This window comes from Pagrus pagrus (assembly GCF_965226575.1).
Source record: "Pagrus pagrus genome assembly, chromosome: 4".
In the NCBI taxonomy this organism is placed as follows: domain Eukaryota; kingdom Metazoa; phylum Chordata; class Actinopteri; order Spariformes; family Sparidae; genus Pagrus; species Pagrus pagrus.
Window position 1 is genome coordinate 13,167,401 of NC_140188.1, and position 25,100 is coordinate 13,192,500.

General features: G+C 45.3%; 1 protein-coding gene across 2 annotated transcripts in view; it reads left to right on the plus strand.

The window, feature by feature from the left end:
• schip1 (schwannomin interacting protein 1) overlaps positions 1 to 25,100 on the plus strand; it is a 226,305-nt gene that overhangs the window by 38,316 nt on the left and 162,889 nt on the right. The gene's annotated exons all lie outside the window — the stretch shown is intronic.

The window sequence follows — 25,100 nt, forward strand, 5'->3', positions numbered from 1 at the left end:
GGCTAGCTAGCTTGCTAGAGCTATAATGGACAATAAAAGACGGGCATTCATCCAGCCATTTTAGCTACATAAGTAAGAGACGTTAATCGTGTGGTGGAAGAAAGGACTGTAGACCCATTAGCTAGCTTCTCCAACAGGCTAACAACAGTGCTATCCTCTCCAGCAGGCTAACATCAATGTTAGCCTCTATAATGGGCTAAAAACAGTATTATGCTCTCCAGCTAACATCAATGCTAACATCTACAACAGGCTAAGATCAGTGTTATGCTCTCCAACAGGCTCACATCGATGCTAGCTTCTTCAATAGGCTAAAAACAGTGTTATGCTCTCCGCTTACATCAATGCTGACATCTACAACAGGCTCCTTCAATAGGCACACAACAGTGTTAGCCTCTCCATATCTTACTCTTATTCTGTTCCACCGCCTCTAATTTTAGTCAACAACGTCCCACTGAACGTTACTGACGCTGTATAATACTGTGCGTCGTCTATTTCGCAACATCGGCCTTGAAACAAACGCTTTAATTCAACATTTGCTGTCACACTGAACTCATAATCCCTGTAATGCATTCACAGCAACTGCACAGTAATTGGATGGTAGGAGTGTGCGGTTGTGCACATGCCAGCAGCTCCAGTGTTGTAACACACAGACGAGCGCACGCTCACTTCTTCCTCGACACCACGCTGAGATCTTTTGGCTGCTGTGGTCTCGTGGAGGGCTGTTATCCGGAGAACTGAGCTCTCGGTTCAGCTGCAGCAGCACGGGAAGACTGGCGAGGGTCGGCCCTGCTGGAAGTCTGCTGGTGTACGTACGTGTGTGTGTGTGTGTGTGTGTGTGTGTGTGTGTCTCACCTCCACCTGTGACTTGTTGAGTGGAAAGATGTCGCACTGGGAGTCAGATGTGCTGCGGCCCATTGAACATCCCCTCTCTACCCAGCCAGCTCATTCCCTCTTCCATCTGCCCTCCCTCCCTCCTCTTTCCTCTGTCAATCCTTCCCTTGCATCCTACACTGTGTCCTCTCACCTTCTGTCTCCATCCTTAACTAATAAATACATTTTCCAAAGTTTCCGGAGGATAAAAAAGCGATAACAGCCGAGGGAGTGGTGTTTTCTTCCAGCACCTCGCACCTTTTTCACCGTAAAGTGATATAGCAAGGGCTTGTTTTTGTCTCTCAGGCTCGTACAGGCTGCAAGAGGTGGCAAAAGTACATACAGTACATCCTTTACTCGGGTAGAAGTACAGATAGTTGTGTAAAAAAAGTACTGATTCAACTTCTTCAACATCGCTTCTTCTTGCTACGTCTGCCGTTTGTTAGGTCTAGAAAGTACGGATATTTGTGTTAAAACGTAGGGCGTAAAAGTACAAAGTTGTACTTTTACACCCTACATGCAGACACCTATACTTTTTTTTGTTTCCTTTAGTCCTGATCTCTTCAGGCTGCCCTACCTTCCTGGTGAAGGTCGTTGACTGAAAAAGGTTGTTTTTGAGATAATATTTGTGTTTACAGTCCATATTCTCGGACATTTTATATCTTTCTACCCTCCTACATCGTTCCTTCCTCCTCCATACTCTCGGTTTCCCTCTCCTGCTCTGTTTCTGTCGTCCCCCCCTCCCCCGGTCGTCCCTCTGTGTGTTGTCTAAGGTGGCCTCTTGGCTCTGCTTTAATCTCCTTCTGCCCCGAACATCAGTCAATCACCAGCAAACCCAACCTGCCACCTGTCTCCATCTCCCTCACTGCGCCGTGTAACACTTTCCCCTCAGCTGGTCCTTCATCTCTCCTCCCCTCCCTCACCCCCAAACTCTCCCATCCTATTTCTTTTCTCTTTCCTCGCGTTTGTTCAAAGCGCTTTCTACCCTCTTTCTAATTTCTACCTTTTTGAAAATTTGTCTCCCCTGTTAATGAAAATGTCAGCTGTGTGTGTGTGTGTGTGTGTGGTGGGGGAGGGCGTTGTGGTAATTTGTTTGACCTTTACGTAGCCCTGCCTTTCCAAACCTATCTGATGTGTTCGAGGATCAGCACAGAGGATGGATTTGGCTTATTTGCTGACTGCTTCATCCATAATACATTATTAATAGTTTGAATTAGCTGGCGGATTGGGAAATTATCTATTTCGTATGAACTTCACCTTGAAATGAGGCCAATGAGATGTGAAGAGTGAAAAAAAAAAAAGCCGATCCATCAGAGTGGAGGAGGAGGTGAGACGGAGGGAAGTTGTTTGGGCTGAAGAGAGTGATGGGTGACGATGTGAGGGGAGAGAAACGAGGGAGGGAGGGAGGACGGGCAGACAGGTGGGAAGACGGAGAGGTCTGGTGATGGGCAGAGGGCGATCTGAGGGAGGAAACGGCGAGACGGGGAGGGGGGGAGTAAAGAGATTGCTGTTTTAAGGAGATTAGCTTTCAGATAGAGCCGACGAGACGAGGTGGGAGCGACGACGGGGGAGTCGCAGCTGTGAGGGCTGAGCGGAGGAGAACGTGTGTGAAAGGACCGTAAATGCTTACAGGGTTTTGTTTGAGCTTCCCCCGTCTGATTGACGAGGCTGTTCGGTGGCTGTAATGTCCACAGAGCAGGACAGAGAGCGGGCCGATCCATCGAACGTCACCCTCCGAGATAAAAAAAAAGAAACCACCGCTCATATTAGCGAGCTCGCACGCCTGACGAAAACATAACGACACAGCTGATTATAGTCAATCCAATGATGCAGAGTGTGTTCGAAAAAAAGCTCCCAGCTGTTGATTTATCTGAGTGTTCCTCCTTTAATTACAAGTACTGGTGTAAGTATGTTGGGAGTTCTGGTCGGGGGAGAAACTTGACCCGTTTATGAGGCGCCATAACACAGGATTTATATGAAGGGATACCAGGAGGAGGAGGAGGAGGAGGAGGAGGGAGCAGCCCAGATGGATGGAGGGTCAGCAATCACACGGCGCTGCACTTTCAAACATTACCAAAACCCGATATTTACTGTGTGTACCGAGCGCCTGACAGCGGTGTACAGCCCAGCGTAAACAAATGTAGATTTCACTCTGCGCCAGCGTTTGATACACCGACTCGAAGAGGAGGAAACACGCCGGGCTGAGAAATCCATTTTACTAGCGCTCCCCTCGCGGCTCACTGCCAGCAGCGTCGTTTTAGTTTTACTCGAGTTATCGGCCGCAACTTAACAAGTAAAGCCGCAAAATGAAGGTCCGCCTGTTTGGAAATGTGATGAAAATCCTTAAAGGGTGACTCCCACATTTTTACACATTTAAAGGAGATTACGACGGCATACAGTATGTGAAAAATAGTGTTATAAAGACTTTTGTAGCTCCAGAGGAAGCTGCATGTAATCTGATGATGTGCCTCCAGTGATGTCACTCAGTGGGTAAGTTGCATTGTGGGTAATGTAGGGACCAAGGAAGAAGAAAAAGGTGATGTCTCTTCTGTATCAAACTGTACATGATGAGACTTATAGGAGTGCACTGCTAGACCGCTGGTGCCTACATTACCCACAATGCATACAGCCGCCATCTCTTCTTCCATACAGGACTTTTCTTTTCAAGATGCTTTGAGTTGACCTCGCTTAACCACACCGAGCAGCGTGTTCCCTCTGTTCTGTCTTTCACTTTGCGTCAGACTTTTCTTCGCCCCAGTTTCTCCCCCTTCATCCTGTATATCTTCCCCTCGCTGCTCACTTATCTCCGTCTGCTTTTTGAGGGGTTGCTGCAGTTAGTTACCGATCTAAGAGAAGAGGGCTGCCGGTGTGAAGCAACGGGGGGCTGTGAGACTGTGAAGATTTAAATGAAAGTCAGGTGAGTGACCTGCTGGAGGGCCACATGTGGTACCTGAGCTGAAGCACACCAGCGTTTTGCAGACAAACACACACACAAGATCAAGAAACGGTCAAAGTGTTGAGGACGTTGAGACAAACGCTGCGGGAAGTTGAAACCAAACAACACCAGCGTGTTGATATAGCGTGCGTGCAGCGTGTGACCATGTGAGACTGGATGTAAAGGAGGGAAATCTTTATTCTGCTGATTCCCTTGTTTCTGCCATTGAATTATTCATCCGGGCAGCAGAACTCTTTCATCCCTCTCCGGCCCGTTCCTCCTCCTCGCGGTCTCTGCTGCCCTTTCAGTTCGACTAAACACAACACTTTTTCATGCCCGTCTCCTCTCGTCCCGTCCCGTCCTCACTCTCTCTCTCGGCCTCACGTATTCTTTTTTATCCTCCCTCCGTCCATTTCAGCTTCCTCTATCTGACCCGTTCCCTTTTCAGCTCCTCTGGTCCACCGCTCCCTGTACTTCTCCCTCTCTCTTTCCTTTAATTTAGATTTTCATCGCACTTTGTTCTCTCGGTCTCGCTCAGACTCCCTTTCATTTCTATTTCTTTTGATGACAATCTCTCATTTTCACTTCCCCCCTTTGTCTCACCCTGTCTCCGTCTCCCTGCTCTGCCTCGGCCTCTCTCAGTTTCCCTGACTCGCTCGCTTCTCGCCTCTATTAGTATTCCCGCGGGGTGGCCAGACTCCACAATGTGTCGTGTGTCACCTCTCCAAAAGGCAAACAATGAAAAACGAAATGTCTGGAGAAACCCAGCGGTGTCGCTGCATGCGAGAGAAGGAGGTGGAGGAGGAAAATGGGGAGGAAGAGGATGAGAAGAAAGGCAGTGAACCAGACAAAGAGGCTGCGCTTTGTATTGAAGGAGCACAGACAAGTTTGGTTATCCATATGGATGGATGGCACAGACGGACTGCGTGACCTGCAACGTGCCGGCTGCACGTGTGGAGTGAATAACTGCTCATTTTCTCTGCTCGCCATAAAAAGCAGCCCTGCTGAGGTGTGCTGTGATTGTATGCGGAGACGTGTTCCCGCACATGGATGTGTGAGTCACAGAGGACCCTGTGTGTGTGTGTGTGTGTGTGTGTGTGTGTGTGTGTGTGTGTGTGTGTGTGTGTGTGTGTTAATGACTTCTTTAATTCCTGTAATTATCGAGATCAGTGAACAGAAGTTTTGCTCGTCGTACGTCTTCAGACTGACGGCGTTTCCATGTAGAATTAAACGGTCAATCTTGGTTATAGGCACTGCTGGAATGTAACTAAGTACATTTACTCAATATCTGTGCTTATTCCATCTGATGCTGCTTTATACTTCCACTCCAGGACACCTCAAAGCCCAATATTGTACTCTGTACTTCCCTACACGTGTCCGACAGTTTGAGTCACAAGTTTCTCTTCAGGGTACAGTTTCGCATCCCCTTCCTGTTTAGAGAAAATCTCCAAATTGTATGATTTTTATGATAAACTGGAGGATTTAATGTTCCTTTATGTTTGTGAATATTCTCCTGCTTCTTAAGATAAATGAACTACTTATAATCCATCTTGGATTAGCTTGAAAATGCATTGTAACAAAGCTGAAAACATGAAAAGTCAACTCGTAAAAACTTTTTAGAGATAATGTGGCGATATGGTTTGCTGGTGATTAAACTACACAACAGTACAGTTTATAGTTAAAATGAGCTGAAACATCTACAGCGGTAACATGCAACAGTAATATTAATCCAGAAACATGAGATATAATATTAAAACACTGACTGGGACCATTTTGCGGATCATACTTCAAGCACATGTTGCTGATGTGACTTAAAGGAAGGGTTTGAATGCAGGACTTGTACTTGTAGTGCAGTATTTTCACAGAGGGTTAATGGTACTATAAGTCTGCTTAAGTAAAGGATCTAAAGACTTCTTCCATCGGTGATTGAAGGTTACAGTGATATTCACAGAGATATTATTGAAAAAGTTTGACTTACACATGAAAAACACAGTTCTGTGTTTCTCATCTGCTCATAATTCAAAATATAGACATTTCTGGAATGGAAATCAAACTACCAAAGTTAACGGGGTCTATTCTGGGCCGAGACTCATCGTCCATCCAAGTTTGGTGGAAATCCGTTCAGTAGTTTTTGTGCAATCCTGCTGACAAACCAACAAACTGACGAGGATGAAAACATTTGCGGAGGTAATAATAAAAAGCAATCATCAAGTTAATGCATAAATAAAACAATCAGCAGTCGCAGCTGTAAGTTGCAGCACATTTACTGTACGTGTCTACGATCACATGTATCCTCTCAGCTCGTCCGTGCGCTCTGCCTGTGCACCGTGTTCTGTCAGACCCGGTTTTCTCATTACGGCAGCACCGGCGCTACAGAATGAGCAGGTGCGCTAATGGCGAGCGTTTTCCTCTTGTGTTCCTTTACTTCCCTGCTGTTTGCTAAACAATGGCTGGCAGTTATAACCCTGAGCAGTCCTGTCATCCTGCAGGATATTCATGAAATGCACAGACAGCCATGAATATGAAATGCATGTATTATTCACCGTGACTGTGATCCAGCCCTGTATCCGATCTGAACCTCATGCCTGTCTCTCCACAGTAAAACACCGGTGGCAGGCCCACTCCTTTTTCATTTGCAGGAGAAATATAGTCTGTGTGCTGCTGAAGGGAGGTCCTAACTCTTTTTTTTTTTTTCTCCTCCACTGCTTTGCTTGTAGGCACCCACACGTATATATTACACTAATGCACGCACACACTCGTAGTGCATGCAGCAGTCAGCAACCCTCCATCTTTAAACTCTCCAAATCAAGCATGCCCTCAAGGTCTCCCCTTTTCTAAAACACCTCCCACCCTATATTGGGAGAGGTAAGTCAGAGTGTAATATAGGGGTGTGGGGGGGGTGTCTCGGCGTTGTGTGTCATGTGACGTAACTCAAGAGCGGGGTTAGTGACAGAGTGAGGAGGAGAGTGAATCAGGGATGAGGGATGGGGGCGGCTGATGAAACAGCGAGATAAAGGGAGGGCGTAAAAGCACAGCGTCGTCACACACCTTCTCTCCCGGGGCCAGAAGATCACTCCATCTTCCTCTGAGGCACTTGAAAGACCTGCAGCACGGTGACCCAGCAGGTCCCTCACACACACACACACACACAGACACAAACAAATATGCTCTTCCCACTCACACAGAAAGACAAAGACCACCCACACACACGGGCAGACAAAGATCGCCATCATCTGTCGCACCCAGCCGAGCTTTATATAAGACGCAGTTATATTAGCACCGTTGCGATGTATTAACACTTCCAGCAGGAGACGTAGCGGGGAGCTAACAAGACTGGAAAAACAACGAGACAGTGATGGCGTGTGTTTGTATCCTGCTGTAAGATGCCCTCCGCTCACACACATGTGAGCACACACACACATATTGACCTTCAGTGGGTACCTTGGTAGACAGGTGGTGGTGCCACTGCCTGTTGCTAAGCAATTACCAAGTCCATTACCCCTGCAACATGCCCGTAATGTGTGTTTTTTTCTTCCCTCTGTGTGTTTGTGCGCCGGCTCGGTTGTGAGAGAGCTTTCATTAAAGCGGCTACGGTGAATAAAACACAATCTACAACGCCAGCGCTCGGTGTTTTCTCGCTATAAGCCGCCACCTCCTGCCGCTGACCCTTTGCGCACGTTTTACTTTTTTTTTTTATAATATGAAAAACAATTACCGTACACGTAGTCACTTCATGCCTCTTGGGTGGATCAGATATCTAAAAAGCGAAGTGTGGATGTACTCGGGGAGCGTTTGAGATGGATTAAAATGAGATTTTGCAAACCACCTTGGGAGGTGGGAGGAATTTTTAGGCAGGTACTAAACAGATTCAGGTGCATTAATGCCTCCCTGTGGACTGGACTGTGGCTTATCCTAATGTGCATGTAGTTCAGCAGAACCAAGACGCATTGCAATCAGATTTGTGATCCGACCGAGGGAGAAATAGACTGTATGTGTGTGTAAACGAGGGTGAAGGGTGTATATATATATATACAAGTCAAGTCAGGCTACAGGCTTGTCTCTCAACTTCTCCATTCTCATGTCTGTGTCTGCTTGCTGATGCTGGTACGAACAGCGATACCGTGACTTTGAAACGGGATCCTGAACAGGACATGTGGTGACGTGTGGCGTAGTCGAGTGCTTTTCCTGCAAGCCTCAAAACAGCCAATCACCAGCACTTTAAGGTCTCGGCACAACATGCATTCTGCATGCTTATCGGCACGCTGACGCTGATGAGAATAAGTCCTTACGTATCGAAATTAGGTCCCGAATGACAAGACGCTTGTCGATACTAGTTTGGCACTCGGCCCTACTCGCATCTCAAGTTGCTTATCAGATTGTAAACACCGACTTTTGCACGGAGGAGGAAGGCTTGGCCCAGATATCCGCGATCTGGATATCTGCTGCCCCCAGCGGCTTCATCATCGTCAGGCGGTAGTTAATGGTTTTTGAGATTGGATGTTGATAAAATCCACGGGAGAGCTGAGGAGAGCTGCTGAGTGGAGATTATAATACTCTGCGGGTTTGTTTCTCTCGCTCTATCTTTGACCCCTTGTTGATGTAGAAATGTCGACTAGGTGCAGCTTTCAAGGAGTGGTTCAGATGTTTCAGGCCTTTCATTAGTCCTCAGTTCGCTTATATTGTTTGTACGAGCAAGAGAAATAAAGAGTGAGATTTATTGTCATGTGCACGCGTCGGTCATGTGTCCGTTCTCGACGTGCACAGCCTGATATACGACTTGCTAAATGCAGCAGCGTGTGTTGCTGTAAATAACTGGCAAGCTATTACAAAAGGTCGGACGGCTGCAGACTCGAGGCACGTGGACGAACACAGGAACCACCTTGATCTCGTGCATTCGCGCTCGCAGGTACATAGACAGATGGCCAGATGGACAGACGCAAGCTGTTAAACACCCTCACCCCTCCTCTCCCACTCAGCCGGGAGGAGAGTTGATGCGGTTTGATAGCCACTTGGAGTCAGACACCCTCCCCTAACAGGCAGCCTATTGCGGGAGCCCACTTCTGCCCCTCTCCCTAATGCAGAAATGATTGGCACTCTGATGCGATTACCTCTCCCCGGTATTCTATTAAAATCACTGCTCTTCAAAAGAGTCATAAAAAAAGAAACGTTGAGGGGAAAAGGCAGCACTTACCCCGGGTGACTGCTGCCTCCTCCCCTCGCTCTCCGTCTGCCCTCACGTTCAGCTCAACTCTGCGCGCCCTGTAAAAAGGAGGGTGATTAAAGTTGACCTTCACCTGCGCAAACTCGCACACGGACGTGATTACGGGCGGGGACGCTGGCACGCATGCACACATCCAGAGCAATCAAGGGGGGAAATATATATATTTACAAACCGCACGTTGTAATCGCAAGTAATTCTGTTTTATTGGGCAACAACTACGCACTGTGTGTTTGACAGTAATTAGCAGAGTAATGATTTGTCCTGTCCAAACAGCTGGTCTGTCCTAGTTATGTCCCTCACTTGGTTTTGTTCCTTTATCTCACAAAAGCAAATACATTAATTTGTAAGAAAACACTGTGGGAAAGTGGACTTCTTCAGACTGATACAAACCTTTTGTCAATCGAAAAGGTTAGCGTGACTCTGAGATGGTAGGTTGTTGAGTCTTTCTGTTCTTGAGGAGCAGCAGTTGCTAAACTTTTTCCACATTGAGGACCACGAATCAAATGAGACCATGGACCCCATTAGATTGAAGATTTTGTCCCAGAGTTCTCCATCTGATAATAATTTTGCTGTTAGGTGTTTTTGTTACTTTTGGATGGAGCCATTTTAGTTTCCCCGTTTCCTGTCTTTGTGCTAAGCTAAGTTAGCTGGCTTGTGGCTGTAGCTTCGCACTTAGCGTACGGACATGAGAGAGGTGTCATTCTTGTAATGAAACTCTTCTTATGCTATAACGTTCGTACACATCCAGCGTCACAGCTCTTACTTGAATAAAGTTCAAAATGTAATTTAATTTCATCACGTTTCCATCAAATTAGCTTTTAGCAAGCAGAGAAAAGCAATTTGTGGGGTTTGATGTGACGGCACTTTTTATTTTATTGTGTGTGTGCGTGTGCGTGTGTGTGTGTGTGTGTGAGTGTGAGTGTGTGGGTGTGTGTTTTAGTAGGCAGCGATCATGTGCTTCACCAGATTTTAGCTCTCTTCTCTCTCTCTCTGCATCAGATATCTTTTCACATCTCCATTTTCCAGGACCTCACGTCATTTCTCCTCTTTACCACCTGCATCTCTTCCTCCTTTTCTCTCACACACATCCACTCATCCCTCTCTCTCTCTCTCTCTCTCTCTCTCTCTCTCTCTCTTTCTCTCTCTCTCAGTCTCTCGGCCTAGTGGTAGTGGAACGGTGATTTATGTTGTATGGCTGTTTGCTCTAAATGGGATGTTTTATTCAGTGGTGGGAGGAAGTCACTGCCTTTTCTGCCGCTCTCCAGAGCCTTGCATTAAAACACGTAGCACACACTCACACACACACACACAGTCTAAAAGGATGATTTACGCTGACATTTTCCTCTTACATTTTGAAAACGGCGATAGAAAAGCGGAGACAGACTGACTGACGGAGATGAAGACAGACTGACAGGCATGTACGCAGCTGACAAAGACTCAGATGCAGAAATCCAACTTCTGTAATAACTGCAGAGTTAACTGTTGTGTGTGAGTGTGTGTTTAAAGTCAAGGTCACCCCACTGGGCTGCATTTCTCTCCCTGTTGTCAGCTCACACGCTGACAGCTTCGCGTACGAGTTGCGAGCAGCAGAAATGGAAATTCGCCTGCTGTCTCTCTGTCTGTCTGTCTGTCTCTCTGTCTGTCTGTCTTTCTTTCTTTCATTTCGTATTTGCTTGTGTATCCAAATGTGTCGGCTGGAGCGAGTTTAAAAAATGCAAGCTTGTGGATGTTGAATACGCGCGCGTGTTTGCGAGTTTACGCTGGTGTGAATAATGCAGCAAGAATAACAGTGTGAATATTCATTAGCTGTGTACGAGTGACAGATACCCATGTACCTGTCAGTCAGGCTCTCAGGTGGGTACAGTGTGAGGAACACACACATACACACACACACCTATTCTTGAAAAGTGTTTACTGTACGCCGCCTCTGCATTGCAATATTTATCCTTTTTGCATTCATATTTCCGCCGGCACGTTTGACTCCATACTGACGCGGTGTGTTTGCTTGTGGGTGGGAAGTGCTGATTTATTTATTGCACCTGTCCCTAAGAGTCATCATGTAGGCAGCATAGACTCCAGGTTGTCTCCTCCGTGTGTTTATGACCTCCGGTTGATGCCTTCGTGGCAGAGCTCCCGAACTCTCTGCTTTAATTCCAGCAAGAGTCCTGCAGGAGAGACAGGTGCGCTAAACATGACTTATCCCTCATGTCCCCCCTACGACTGGAAACTAATTGAACCTGTGTGTGTTTGTGTTGTGTACTCCTGTGTGAGTGTGCCACACACACACACACACACACACACACACATATATCCCTGGAACTAATTTCAACTTCATTCTCCCTCTGCGATCCGGAGAGCAAAGACAAGTCACGCAATAGCTCAGCGTGGAGCCGTAAACACGGCAGGTGAAATGGGGCTCGGAGAGCACACAACTCTCCCTGAGCTCCCCGAGAATATTCAGATAGTTTTCATTTTCCACTAGATTGGCTCCGGGTGATGGCCCCTCGCTAGAAGAAGAGACCGGGAGACAGGAAAATATAAAATTAGGGGAGCCGTGCTGTTTGTGTTTAACATTACTATTATTCATGCCCTCACTGAGGCTGAGCATAAGCAGATGGTTTACAGCAGGAACGGCAACACATTTTCCTCCGCCGTCTTGCACGTCTCTCATCTCATTTGCTTGTTTGTACATTACGGCTTGATTTGTACTGATGCGCATTACCTGTGTGCTCACAGACCCTGAAGGGCAGAATAACACCGTGTGAGGCATGCCGGAGTGAATAATAGGGTCGGGGTGAGGAAGCAGACAAGAATTTCATGGTGTTGGGGAAATAATGGGGAGAAGGACAGAGTGTCGTGAAGAAAGTGAACGAAACCGGGAAAAATCTGAAGGAGAGGAGAGGAGAGGAGGCAGGAATGATAATTGGATGTTAGGAAAGTGGAGGGATGGGAGCCTTGGCTTCTTCTTCAAACTTTAGAGTTGACCTTTGGTGGAGGACAAGCATTTTTCTTTTTTTAACAGTTTTGAAACCACCAGTTCTTCAACGTCTTTCCTCTGTTTTCCATACGTCCTCTATTACTTTCACTTCCCTTTGTACGCCCGAGAGCAAAAGCTAGTTTTGATTACATGTTGTGTGCACATGTATGTTTGCATCATCGTTAGTTTGCGTCTCCAGCGTCGTTACAGCTCCTCCTGTAGAGATAAATCTAGTTACAGTGTAGCCGTGGGGTCGGATGGCAGGGAGACAATCCCGCTATTAAAGCTACTAGCAGCCTACTATTTTTAGCTCAGGCAATCGCAGCACTCTCATTATTACTCAATAGGGTGGAGGCACGCAACTCATGATCTCTCATCATCTGTTCTGCCTCCGGCTATAAATGCACACAATAATTTGCGCACACACACACACACACACACACACACCAGCTATTAGCACATACTGTATCTGATACGTTTAGTATTGTTACAAAAGTGAAATGAGTGCAGAGGAGAGGCTCTTCAGTACTGACCTGAGCACCTGTATCAATGCTGATGAAGCTCCTTAGTTCTCCTTTAAATACTGACTGATACTCTCATTGTTTTCTTGGAAAATAAACAACTGCTGTGAGGGAAAATATCTTGGGATTAGAGGAGATGATTAAAAAAAAGGAAACGTGTTGAGGTTGAACAAGACCCGAGGAAAAAAATGAAGTGAGCAGCTGTTGAGGATTCTTTAGCCACAAGAGAAGAGGGGGAAATAAATCACAAATTTCAAGTTAAGTTTGTGATAAGCAAACGACTTCACCTGAAGATGTCCCCTGGTAGACGTGATGACATATAACACTGAAATAACACTGTTTATTTCTATGAACATACATTAGATTATTCTATCTCTAACTAGAATGGCTGTAGAGCGAATACCTCCTCCAAGGCCTAACAGTCCCATTTCATTAATCTATAATCAAATTAACAAGATCTGGATTTGGATCTGCATCAAACTGTGCTCACTTGTAGATACCCTTAATCTCAATCTGCACCGAAAGTTAACGGGGTCTGATCTGGGCCGAGATCCATCCTCCATCCAGGTTTCATGGAAATCTGCTCAGTAGTTTTTGTGTAATCCCGCTGACAAACCAACAAACTGACAAATTGCTCGTCTATTTTGTAGCCATGAATTAATGGCAATAATTTGTTTTTGTTTTTGTTTACTATTTGTAATGTTTTTTTCTGTGTTTCTGTGTAGGTATTTTTGTATTCACCTCCCAATAGTTGATAAAATGTGATGACTCGTCAGGACTGTGGATGCACGATATTGGATTTTTGCAGATCTCAGACATGACGACACTTTCCAACTCATTTTAGCTGATACTGATACTGATACTGATATATGCATGTCTTTGTTTTCCACTAATTTGCAGCAACACCAAGTCTCCTGTAGTGGAATTAACATAGTATGCCTGCTCTTATTGTGAAGGTCCACTGGCAGATGCAGACAAACAATGCTTTACAAAATATACATATGGGGCAACAAAGAAACTATACGTAGTCGACGGTTTGGATCGCGTGCAGATATCTGAAGGTCGTCTTATCTGCCTTCAATATCTGCACAAATCTTCACTTCAAGACATTAATGTGCGTCCCTTGCCAGCACCATCTTCAAAACAATACGAGTCTTAATCCCATTATCAGGAGAATGCTTCCATTAATATTGCATTATGTAATTGGTGCACATCCGTCTCACAAACCTGTGAGATGACATCACTTACAGCTCCGGAAAAACCATCTGTGTCGGGCTGCCGTATCTGCGCCCAGTCTGCTGATCTGCAGCGAGTGCCATGTGAGACTTTTAACCCACCTTCTGTCGGCAGCCATCTCTACAATTTAGCACCGGAGGATTTAGATAGCAACACTTTTTAGATTAAAAAAACCTTAAGATCTTTGGATTTATCCGAGCAGTTCAGAGAAACAGAATCAGACAGAGGGAGATAATGAGAAAGGGAGCCGGGAGGAACGAGGAGCACGGCTACCCTCCTTCCTGCTCCCACTGTCATGCCCGTGTGTTTGTGGGTGTGTTGGACAGGCGGGATGGCTTGTTTATGGGCAGATTAATTGCTTTTATGGCCTTGTTTCTGCCTGTGAATGGTTCTGGGTGTTTTAATGAACACCCACGCTGCCTGCCTCGCCAGCCTGCCGTGCCATTCATGCTGCTGCTTTTCAGAGCATAGCCGGGCTTTAGCTAGAGCCCGCCACAGCTAATGCCTAGCGCTCACTGCATGGCCCTGCACAGGTGGCTGAGCCCACTGCTGCGTGTTTGTGTGTGTGTGTGTGCGTGTGTGGCTGTGTGGCTGTGCACTTAGCCTTCCTAAGAGGCCCAGCACAGGTGGGTGGTTCCACTCGAGGCCCACGGGGCTGAGGGCGAGCAGCAGCTAACTGGACCGTGACTTTAATCATTTCCTGCTGAGCTGAGGAGAGGTAAGCCAGGCTTTCCGCGGTGTTAAGCTACGGTCGCAGACACAAAGATTCTTCAAAAGACTTTCAGAGAAGCAGATGGAGTGATAGCTTTGAGAAGAAGTGACGGGACCATTTAGTAAAGAGGTAGAAGGAACTAAGACTAGGTAAGCGCTTTTCACATAGCAGCTTTACATGGATCAATTAAAAATCAAGCTCTCTCTCTGGCCTTCTTCCCTTCCTGTCGCACTTTATCACCTCTAATTATGCATCTCTTTCTCTTTTTAACCCCTGTTCCTCTCGTCTCCCCCCCTCGCTCTCATTAATCAGCTCTGCAGGCTTTCTCTTTCTTCTGGCTTTCTACTTCATTAAGCCCGAAACAGCATCGGACCACTGCTAATGGACAGTCTCGGCTCTAACTCACAACTCAAGCCGGGCTATAATTGTTTGTGTGTCCCTGTGTGTGTATGTGTGCAGGTTTTTTTTTTTTTTTTTAATTTCGTGTGAACTTGTGCGCATGTAGTTTTATCACAAACACTGTAAAGAAAAAAGGTTTTATGTTTAATTGGTCGTGTGTGTGCGGCTTCGGGGTCGAATTAAAACAACAGGCGTGCGCACAGAAGCAGCCATCAAATCACGCCGACCTTCGTTCGACTTCTCGCACCTTCAAAGGTTCGCTCCGACAATTGTATGTGGTAAAATCAATACAACGCATCCTGTGTAGGAAAGTGTCCTGCAGCTTTTAGAGCGAGCATCAGGACATGAAGCGACATCACCCAGGTATCTTGGCTTCAAACAAAAAACCTGTATATTAAACTAGATTTTGGAGCACCTTGGTAGCCAAATGGCCACAGCACCTGCCAAACGGCTGCGTGATTGTTACCAGTTCAATTCTAGCCATGAACTTTAGCATGTAGCACCCTGCCTCTCTCCAACATTTCCTGTCCACTGTCCTGCTGCGGTGTGTATGGTCTTAGTAGTGGTGGTTTGTCAGTTTTTTCTCATAAGTGCTGGTGACACATTTGGTGTCAGGGTGAAACAGACATGCACAAACATTAATAGGTGCGGCAGATTGCTCTGAGCTGCTCTTTTCTTTTTGCTTGGTGCTCGAACCACATCGTGCTGCTATGAGAGTGCACCAGCAGGAGGAGAAACACTCTGGGTGCTATCCAAGCGGAGTTCACGAACAGGAAGGTTGACACACTCATAGTGTACTCCCACAACGCAGCACGACTCTGCGTCAGTCACCGCTATGAGTGATTTGGTCGGAATAAGGCCTTAAAAGATCTTCCAGGACACAAATTCAAGTTAAGGTCAAATGGTGCTTTTAAAATGTTTTTGGTTTGAAGGTGAATGAGAATGGTCCGTCTGAGCAGGCCTTAGTCTGATTCCTTCCACCGAGAGCTCCGACAACTCATTTCCAAGGACTGTGGAAGGCTCAAATAAAATTACACTTTAAGAGACCTTTAACAAAACTTGTTCAGATGCAAAATAAAGTTCCAAACAGGATCATATCGCCCTAACCAAAAAGCCCCCGAGGGGCTCGTAATCCTTTGTCTGCATTTCTTTTACAGCTCGTTCCACAACTGCCTTTACAGTCTTATTAAGCAACAATGCCGATCCCTCCGTTTGACCATAATGCCCAATAAAAAAATACTTTATAGTTGCATACATTTACCTTCAGATCTTTGCATATATATTGCTCTCCACCCAGCGGTGTAGTCGTTAGTGCGGCGGTGTTCTGCTCGGCTGCCGTGGAGGACAGGTAGTATTGAGTGGCGTTGTAAAAGGAGCTGCTTTACTGTGTGTTTGTTCTGGCATGTTAACGGCTCGCTTTACGGCTCTGATTATGGCCCACCAGGGGAGCCGGGAGTGCTAACTACACAGGGAGAACGCTGCAGGCAAAGAGGACAGGAAGAAGTGGTAATGTGCATTACCTCAGGGTGTGCATACCGTCACAGTGGCAATCAAAAAGATCCTCTTATGGGTACAGTGTTCTCGCCTCATTGTTAGTACGGGCTGCCCAGCCCATATTACATGCTTATGACCTGATTCGTCCGTAGTTCAAGACTGCATTTCAACATTTGTAAGAGTGAAACCACTGGACATTTTTGATGAGGGACCACTGGTTTCAACATTTGTATGCATGACGCATCAAAGCAGGTATTTTAAGCCAAAACATTGTCTTTTCTTATCCCATACCAAGCGGTTTGTGTGCCTAAAGAAACTCGCAACACAAAGATATACCAACATACCCACGTTTTATTCCCAGGTTGCATCTGGTGCAATAGCAAAGTTGAGGTCCGACTTCCTCGCTCACAATGTGAAACTTCAAAATATGAATCAGCAGGATTGCACGTTACGTGAATACACTTAATTTGATCGTTCTCGTGTTATTATTCGCAGTGATTTCTTCCGTGAGCACCAGTTCCCGTTACATGATTTTACTTCACAAATAAATTGATTTGTGATCCTGCTGCTACAAATCCCACCTCACAGTTTTCCACTTGAGACTGACAGGCGTGATTGACAGAATGTTATTTTCACGTTTCTCCGTTTCTCTCGACTTTACGAGACGTATTAATGAGACACACAAACACACGTAAAATCATAATTCACCATGGACGACCAGTTTCTGCTCCGGCCTGACACCACACAGATGCTCATTCTGTTGCCTGGACAACCAGGGACCTCTGAAATGTGTATGTGTGTGTGTGTGTGTGTGTGTGTTCGTGTTTAGGTCCTCTCATCTCCAACAGCTGGCATTGCCCACAGACTGGCCCGTCTCCAGAAGCCTGCTCCTTACTTTGATTATATTCAGCCATAATGTTTCTGTTAAGCACCAAAAACTGACTGAAAATAAGAGTCTATTAAAGCCGCTCATGACCCATCAGCCTTCTTGTCCTTCAACCGACTGTAGTCATTATAATTAGTTGTATTTTACAGCAGTGATGTGTTGTGCCTTTTCTCCCGGCCCTGTATTAGCCTGTGTGACTGTCTTTAGGTTTCCTCCCTGCTCCATTTCCTCTTTCTCAGTATGCAGCTCCTGTCTGTCTCTGACACTGTCAGTCATTAGCCTAACTCCCAGAGCAGAAAGGAGGACTCTCTCTCTCTCTCTCTCTCTCTCTCTCTTTCTTTGTGCGTGTGTGTGTGTGTGTGTGTGTATGTGTGTGTAAAAGAGAGAGTGCCAGCCAGCTCTGATTGCAGGGTCAGTCAGGGACGACATTGCCAGTGTCTGGACACTGAATCCCGATGGACATTGGCAAAACTACACACACACACACACACACACACTTACAGGTGCCAGAAGACACAGTGTCTGCCCAGAAATGGCTACTGATAACAGCACCTGTCCTCGGTTGCTATCACTCCCACACACACACACACACACACACACACACACACACACACACACACACAACACAAGGTGTACTGACAGGTTCTGTGTCCCCGTGGCGGGGGAGAGCGATGAGGATGTGAGTGTGATGGCAGAGATGGCGCCGGCTGGCTGGCTAGGCCAAAGGACCCCAGGGAGGTTTGACTGATAGAGGTTGCCTCTGAGCCCTCTGGATAGCAAGTGTGTGTGCCCGTGTGTGTGTGTGTGTGTGTGTGTGTGTGAGAGAGAGAGAGAGAGAGAGAGAGAGGGAGGGTCTATATAGTATGGCAGATGGTGTGATGGTGTTTAAACCAGTTAGGTTACCATCAGTGAAGGAGCAGGTCATGACAGCTTTTTGGCTGAAAGGTAACTGGAAGAACTCCTCGCCTCAAGGTTACACCATTGTTGTTGGTCATTGTTCAAACAGAGGGCGCAGAGATAATCCATGCATGTCGGGAGGGATCATTAAGGTTTAATTGGCTGATTGTCTTCGTTCGCTTGTTGACGGCTGACATGTTGTTGTTAGTTCCAGGTAGTGAACAAAAAAGCGGCGATGAAATGAAATGACAAAAACATTGACTGACAGCGTATTTTTCTTCTTTATTTCCATTTTAGTTGCTGCCCATTCTTTATAATCATACTTCAAAACTCTCTCTAAGAAGGAAATATTCTACATTTTACACTTTAAAGCTATAGTTACTATCGGCAGAGAAGTAAACAAGTATAAGCTCTGCATTTAAAATGTTACTCAAGCAAAAGTATTGAAGTAAAATCAGGAAAATGTACTCAGAGAATTAAAAGTATTACTAGTATTGTAGTTGTTTGATGTAGAGCTCAACCAAACGTATTATGCTGACTGACGATGCTTGTTTGGTCCATCAAGAAATCAAAAATAATTCAAACTAGTACTAATACTTCAATGGAAAAGCAGCAGACCACTGCATTTACTGGAACCGTGAACTGTTTTTACATGAAAAAGGACTTCAACGTTAATCAGAGTAGTTGCGAATTAATATTCTGTCAATGGGCGGATGGCTGGGTAGTTTATATCAGAACAGGAGACAGAGCTGTCATCCACTGATCTGACAGGCTTTGATTCCTGGCCCCTTCAGCCTCCATGTAAAAGTGTCCTTGGGCAACATACTGAACCCCTCAGCTGCACCTGGTGGCTCTTCCATCGGTGTGTATGAATGGTTACTGCTTCTGATGAGCAGGTGGCGCCCTGCATGGTAGCCTCTTCCAGCAGCGTGTGAATGTGTGTGTGAATGCTGACTTTGCGAGGTCGGTATAGCTAGAAAAGTGCTATACACAGTAAATACCTTAACAAAACATAACTAACGAGCTCATCGTGTGTTTTGGGTGCAGAAATCTTAATTTGTACTGCGTGTCGGTGCAAATGAGCGTACTCACAGTGTGGATGTAAGACTTCATTACGCATGAGTGAATGTTTTCTTGTGTTGTGTGTGATCCTCATTACACTGTAAACTGATTTGAACCTGAAATGTCTGGTCTGACCTGGTGGTCCGAAGCCATAAAAGGAGGAATACACAAGATAAACGTAAAGCATACCCACATTAGCTTCCTTTGTCTTTAATTCATTTGGAAGCACGACTGTACATCGCTGCATGTTGTCGGTCCGCGCCACGCAAATTATCTACAATTATCTGGTTAATTGTTGTTTATAAAAAAAAAAAAATGCATTCTGTATTCAGCTTTCAGTAGGCTGTGCACCAGACTTAATTGAGTTGATCAGGAAAACAAACACAGCTGGCCAACGTTCTGCAGAGCTGGAAGACGATGGAGTGACGACCCCGAATCTGTTGCCAGCACTTCACATCAGGAAGCTCATCAAGTATTGAAGAGGAAAACCAACTTAGACTGAGAGACTGTGGAGGGAATACAAGACAAACAAGAAGAGAGACGAGGGTAAAGGAGGGAGACGGGGAGGAAAACATGAGAATATATCCTGATGTGTGGCGGCCGCTGAAGGAGGAGATAGTGACGTGAAGTGCAGAGCAACAGAGTTTGAAAATATAGTGCAGCAATGAGGCGAAATAGATTATGACTTTCTGTTTTTATAGGCTCTGAAGATGTGTGTATGTGTGTCTCCTCTCTTTGTCTGTCACTCTGTCCCATGAGCTGAGTTAAGGGGGCCTTTAGAGGAGCAGGAGAGCTATTTAAATCATGTGTGTGAGTGTTAGTATGTGTGTCCGCATCAGTTGGAGGTGCAGGGGACAGATTTACACCCCATGTACAGGAGAGATGAAGGCCATTTCCCAGGCAGGCCATTTCTCTCTTTTTCTGTTTCTCTGGCTTGGCTGGCTGGCTGGCGTTGGTCCAGTTTAATTTCTTCAGAGCCCACAGGCCTGTTCTTTCACCTCCACATCCCTTCTTCCCGCCGCCAACAAAGAGCCCACTTTCATATTCTCTTCCTCTTTAACTCCCTCGCCGACTCTCAGCCGAATCAGCCTCTCTGCAAAGTGCCGTATCTTTATCTTTCCCCTGCCCTTTGTCCCCCGCAGCTGAGGTATCTAACCTTTCAGAGCGTCAATCACTCAGCCCCGCCCTCCTCTGTCTCCCGTGTTGTCTCCTCAATAACACAGCCCTTTTCCTTCCCTTTCTTCGCAAACTGGATGAGTCTCGCAAGCCGATCCCGCTGCGAGAAACCCATTGTTTTTGTGTCTTCTTTCAAGTCGACTCAGGTTAAGTCATTCTTGATAGACCCATTATAGAAAATGTGATGTGCAGCCAGCTTTTAAAGCACTATATTAACAAGACAATGAGAGAGGAGCGACACCGCACACAACTGTGCGACAATAAAAAAACAACAACTATGAGGCAGTAAAAACAATAACACAGTAAAAAAAAAAAAAAAAGATATAAAAAACAATAAGCAGTATAAAAAGCCTGAGATCATATCAGAAGTGAGGCAGCGTTAAGTGCAAATAAAAAGCAGAGCGGGCTGCTCCATGTTCAGCATATCGATAGATATACAATATATATACAAAGCCAGCCTTTGAGGGGATCTGAAGACAACAGCTCAGACCCTTCATACAGAGATTAGTCAGGACAGTCCGAGATGAAAATACCCGCCTGTTGTAAATATCCATAAACTGAGCCTGACCCACCCGTCCTGCTCGGCACATCAACAAGTCAAACCTGTCGAGCCTATCCTCGACGGTCGTGTGTGCAGCCACCGACGCTGAAGAACAAGCAGCTTCCATCAAATATACAAACACAGGAGTCAGTTATTACCTCACTTATATTGTCAATATTACAGTTCTGAGTTAGAATTTGTTCTTCAAAACTACACAGAGCTCTTTTAAGTTCCTGGGTTTCTTTCCCAGTGTGGAGAATGAAACACCTCAGCTCCACTGAAATCAACAATCAGCTCCTCGGTTTTGTTGCCACTCAGCAGTAGGTTTCTCTCAATGCAACACACTGCAAGACTGTTGACTTCCTCCTGATATGAATTATAAATAAGGCGGGCCCAAAAATGCCTTTTATCTGTTTATGTAAAGGGCACATGGGCTAAATTCAGGCTAATTATAACTGGGCAAAAGCAGACTTGTGTTTTGATATAACTCAGCTGAAATGCCACTTATCCTGGCCCTTTTTCCTTCCGGCATTATCGCTTCTAGAAATTGCACCAGCGATCCACGAGCAAGCCTGGACTGCAGCGGTTTTATGGCGTAAATAGTGGTGGGAGTCAGGAGGCAGCGGTCAGGAGCTCGGTAGTATCTCTTCCCAGCCTTGCATGCCCTCTAACACTGCACCTACTGCATCTTTCCCTCAGATAACAAGGTAGACCTCGGTCCACGGGGCGCAGCACATTTCTCAGCGTGTGATCAAATAGTCATTTTCTTCTTTTTCATCTTTCTTTAAGTCTGTGCTTTCTCTTCTCATCGCCTCCTCACACTTATTTCATTTCCATGTAATGCTCAGAAAGTGGAGTTCGGGGAAAAAGATTGATGATTAAGGTGTAGATGGAAAGTGAGTGAAGCGGGGACGGATAACATAAGAGGGCTCGTGGTCTGTATTCGGCTGTCAGCGGCTCTATTTCCTCTGTTGTTGTATAGTGCATGTGGGTTCAAGGTCTCTTCTCCATCAGCATCTCTCCCTCTTCCTCCCTGCCTCCTTCTCCCTCCACTCTGCCTGACTCTACCATAAATTCACCAACACACTTATTTGCACACACACACACACACACACACACACATACACACACACCAATCAATACAAGCCTGCTTGGCACTGCCAAAGCCCAAAATGACTATAGATTTTCCGTCGACTCTGCCACTAAATTATGCAAACCTCTGGTTTATGTTCCGGTACTTTTTTGGCATTCCTGCTCCGGACACAGGATGGGGTTTTCCACTGAGGCAGGGATGAAAGGATTCAGCAGCGGAAAGCAGAAGAAGAGGGTCAAACTTGTGTTTTTGATTTTGGTTTGATACTAAATAATTGCGAAATGTATACGGATATAGATTTTGAGATCAATACCGTGTATTAAGATGGTTGTAAATGTCCTGCTGAAGTCAGGGTTTTTATTTAAGTGGTGAATAATGTGCTCCGGATATCAGCGTGGCAATATCTGTTTTGCACACACGCACACACAGCTCACACACAAACTTAATCAATAATTTAAACAAGGCAAGCAAAGTTAGGAAAAAAGTAGATACAGTAAAGGAAACAGTTTTTGTCCCCAAAGTACCTTTTCATGAAATTCAGGGTTGAATAAAGTCTTAAAGGTGCAATACGTAAGAACTGGCCACCTGTCAAATTCATACTCAAAACAAATAGGGGGTTGCTATCGACTGAGTAACCAAAAACTGCAGCTAACTGTAGCTGGTTAGCTCAGTTAGCCAAGCAGCTAGCAGTTCAGTGCTGGAGCTCGGAGACCAAGGTAGTGTTTGTGTTTACAACGCTTGCACAGGAGCTTTGGACCAGGATGGGCCTGGGCTAGCAGGTTAGCATGCTAACTTCTGCAACACCGTATAGATACATCAGAATGTCAAATGTGCTATTTATTCACCTTTTTTATCATAATCTTAGTTGATTTTTGAATGTTTACAACACAAATTCTTATGTATTTTCCCTTTAAAGGTCCAATATGTCTGAATTTTTGTTTAAAAAACAAAAAAAATACAAAAATTATCGACATTATGGATTGTTTATGAAAAAATGATGGTCTGGCGTTGTGTTACAGACATCAATTTATTAAGTTGCAAAGATGCAGTATCTACTGAAGTAAGCATGTTTACCAGCTAGCCCCAGCCCGTCCTTTCTCCTAATACCACTCCTTGCTTCCTGTCTGGACTGCTAGCTGCATCGCTAACTGAGCTAACTAATTAATGTGAGATAGCCGTTACTCTGCCCCTGATCTGTTTGCCGTATGAAGAGATTGCCAGTTAAATCCTAATCTGCTCCAGATTATTGAAAACATTACATTCACAAAATTAGTGTTGGGGTCCATGACATGTGTGTATGTATGAGAAGAAGATAAAAAAGGCACATTGCACTGATGTTTGACATTCTCTCATGTGGGCCACATCTGTCCCAAACCAGAATTATTTGTCATTTAAACAGGATCTGACATTATAACCTTTTTGATGTTGCACCAAAATAGTCCAAAAAAATGTCATCATCAATTGATTCCTCGCTATTTATCTACAAAGATGATCCTAATTGCAGCACAAATGTCAACAGACAATTATTCAGGCTTAGCGATCAAAGTATGAGGAGCGGTGACATCGTCAGTGTTAATGCTATTATCAGAATGTTGCTTTTTGCTCAAATGTACTGTAATGTTGCCATCTGACGCCGTGTCATTGCAATCAGATTGAGCATCATCTCTGTTTGATCTAACTCGTCGGCACTTTACTCTTTTTTTAAGGGAGCGCAGAATAAGAAGCTAAGCAGGGAGAGGATGACACTTTTAGCTGGGCTGTTAATAGAGAGGCCGGTTTATAAATGGAGATGCTTCTGTGTGTGAGGTCGTGCTCGTGTGTGCGTGAATGTGTGAAGCCTTTAAAGCACTTATACATGTTTGTCCCTGTGCAAATTTGTTTACTTTGCGTGTGTGTGTGTGTGTGCATGTGCCTGCTTGAAAGTGCGTGTGTGCGCTTGTTCCTGAGGTGGGTTAATAGTTTGCCTTGCGAGGCCCGTGGCAGGGCCATCAGTAACTCCAAGGGGAAATTGAAATGATCGTCTCATTCAGTCCAGCAGCAACTCCATTACCAAGAACCAAACAATCACACCGACAGAGACACACACACACACACCTCCCCTCCTCAGCACATCCCTCCATCATTGCCACATTTCTCTCTCTGTTGTCTCCTTCACTACCTGAGTCTTCGTTCTGCATCTCCCTGACTTGAAGTTATTTTCGTGTCTTTTAAGTTCATTCTTCTTTCTTTAGTTCTCTTTCTTTTCATCCTCTCCGACTTGCTCCTCCTGCCTATCTCCAAATTCCCAAATGGCACTTTTTTTGGAGTCGTTTTTAAAAGCGTCTGACTGGATGTGCGTACGTGTGAGAGTGATGGACTGTACTGTACCGGAAAGAGACAGCTTTCCATCCAGGATAGAATTGAGATGGATTTTTGGAAAAAAAGGCCGAGGTGACATTGACTCTCAAAGCAGAAGATGTCTGGGTTGTGCTGAATCTACAGTCCGAGCCGCGGACTCTCTCTTCTTTTTGGGAGAAAGTGAGAGGAAAAGACAAACAGACAGAAAGGAGATGAAAAACAGCACCTTGAAGCATTCATTGATCACCAGTCAAAGTCCTTGATTCTGTCTAATGAGCTGCTTGTTCCTTCTGGGAGGGAGAGTAATGAGAAAACAACACCGCCTGCCACAGTGGAATTGGACACAGAGCCAAACAAGATAGAGCATTTTATTAAAAGGAGAGAAAAAAGATATGATGCTGGTGTGTTTTTCGACAGCGACTTTTCCGTCGAGCTGAAATTCAGCAGGACAGTGTTTGAGTTAGATGCATGCGGTGTATATGTGCTCATTTACACTTCTAAAGGGTACGTTTCATAGTTATTAAGGGGGAAGCTTATATATCGCTATATATTGAATATTAAACACCTAAACGCCAAGCAGCCACTGCAGTGCAGCCATTATTCTTAGTGTGGTCGTTCATCTAATAGACGTAATATATTTCTTAGTGTGAGTCACTTTATAGGCCAATCTGCCATCTAATAGATGTAATATATTCTTTCATGCATACTTCATTATGCAGTAATGGCGCAATCAAACAAAAAGT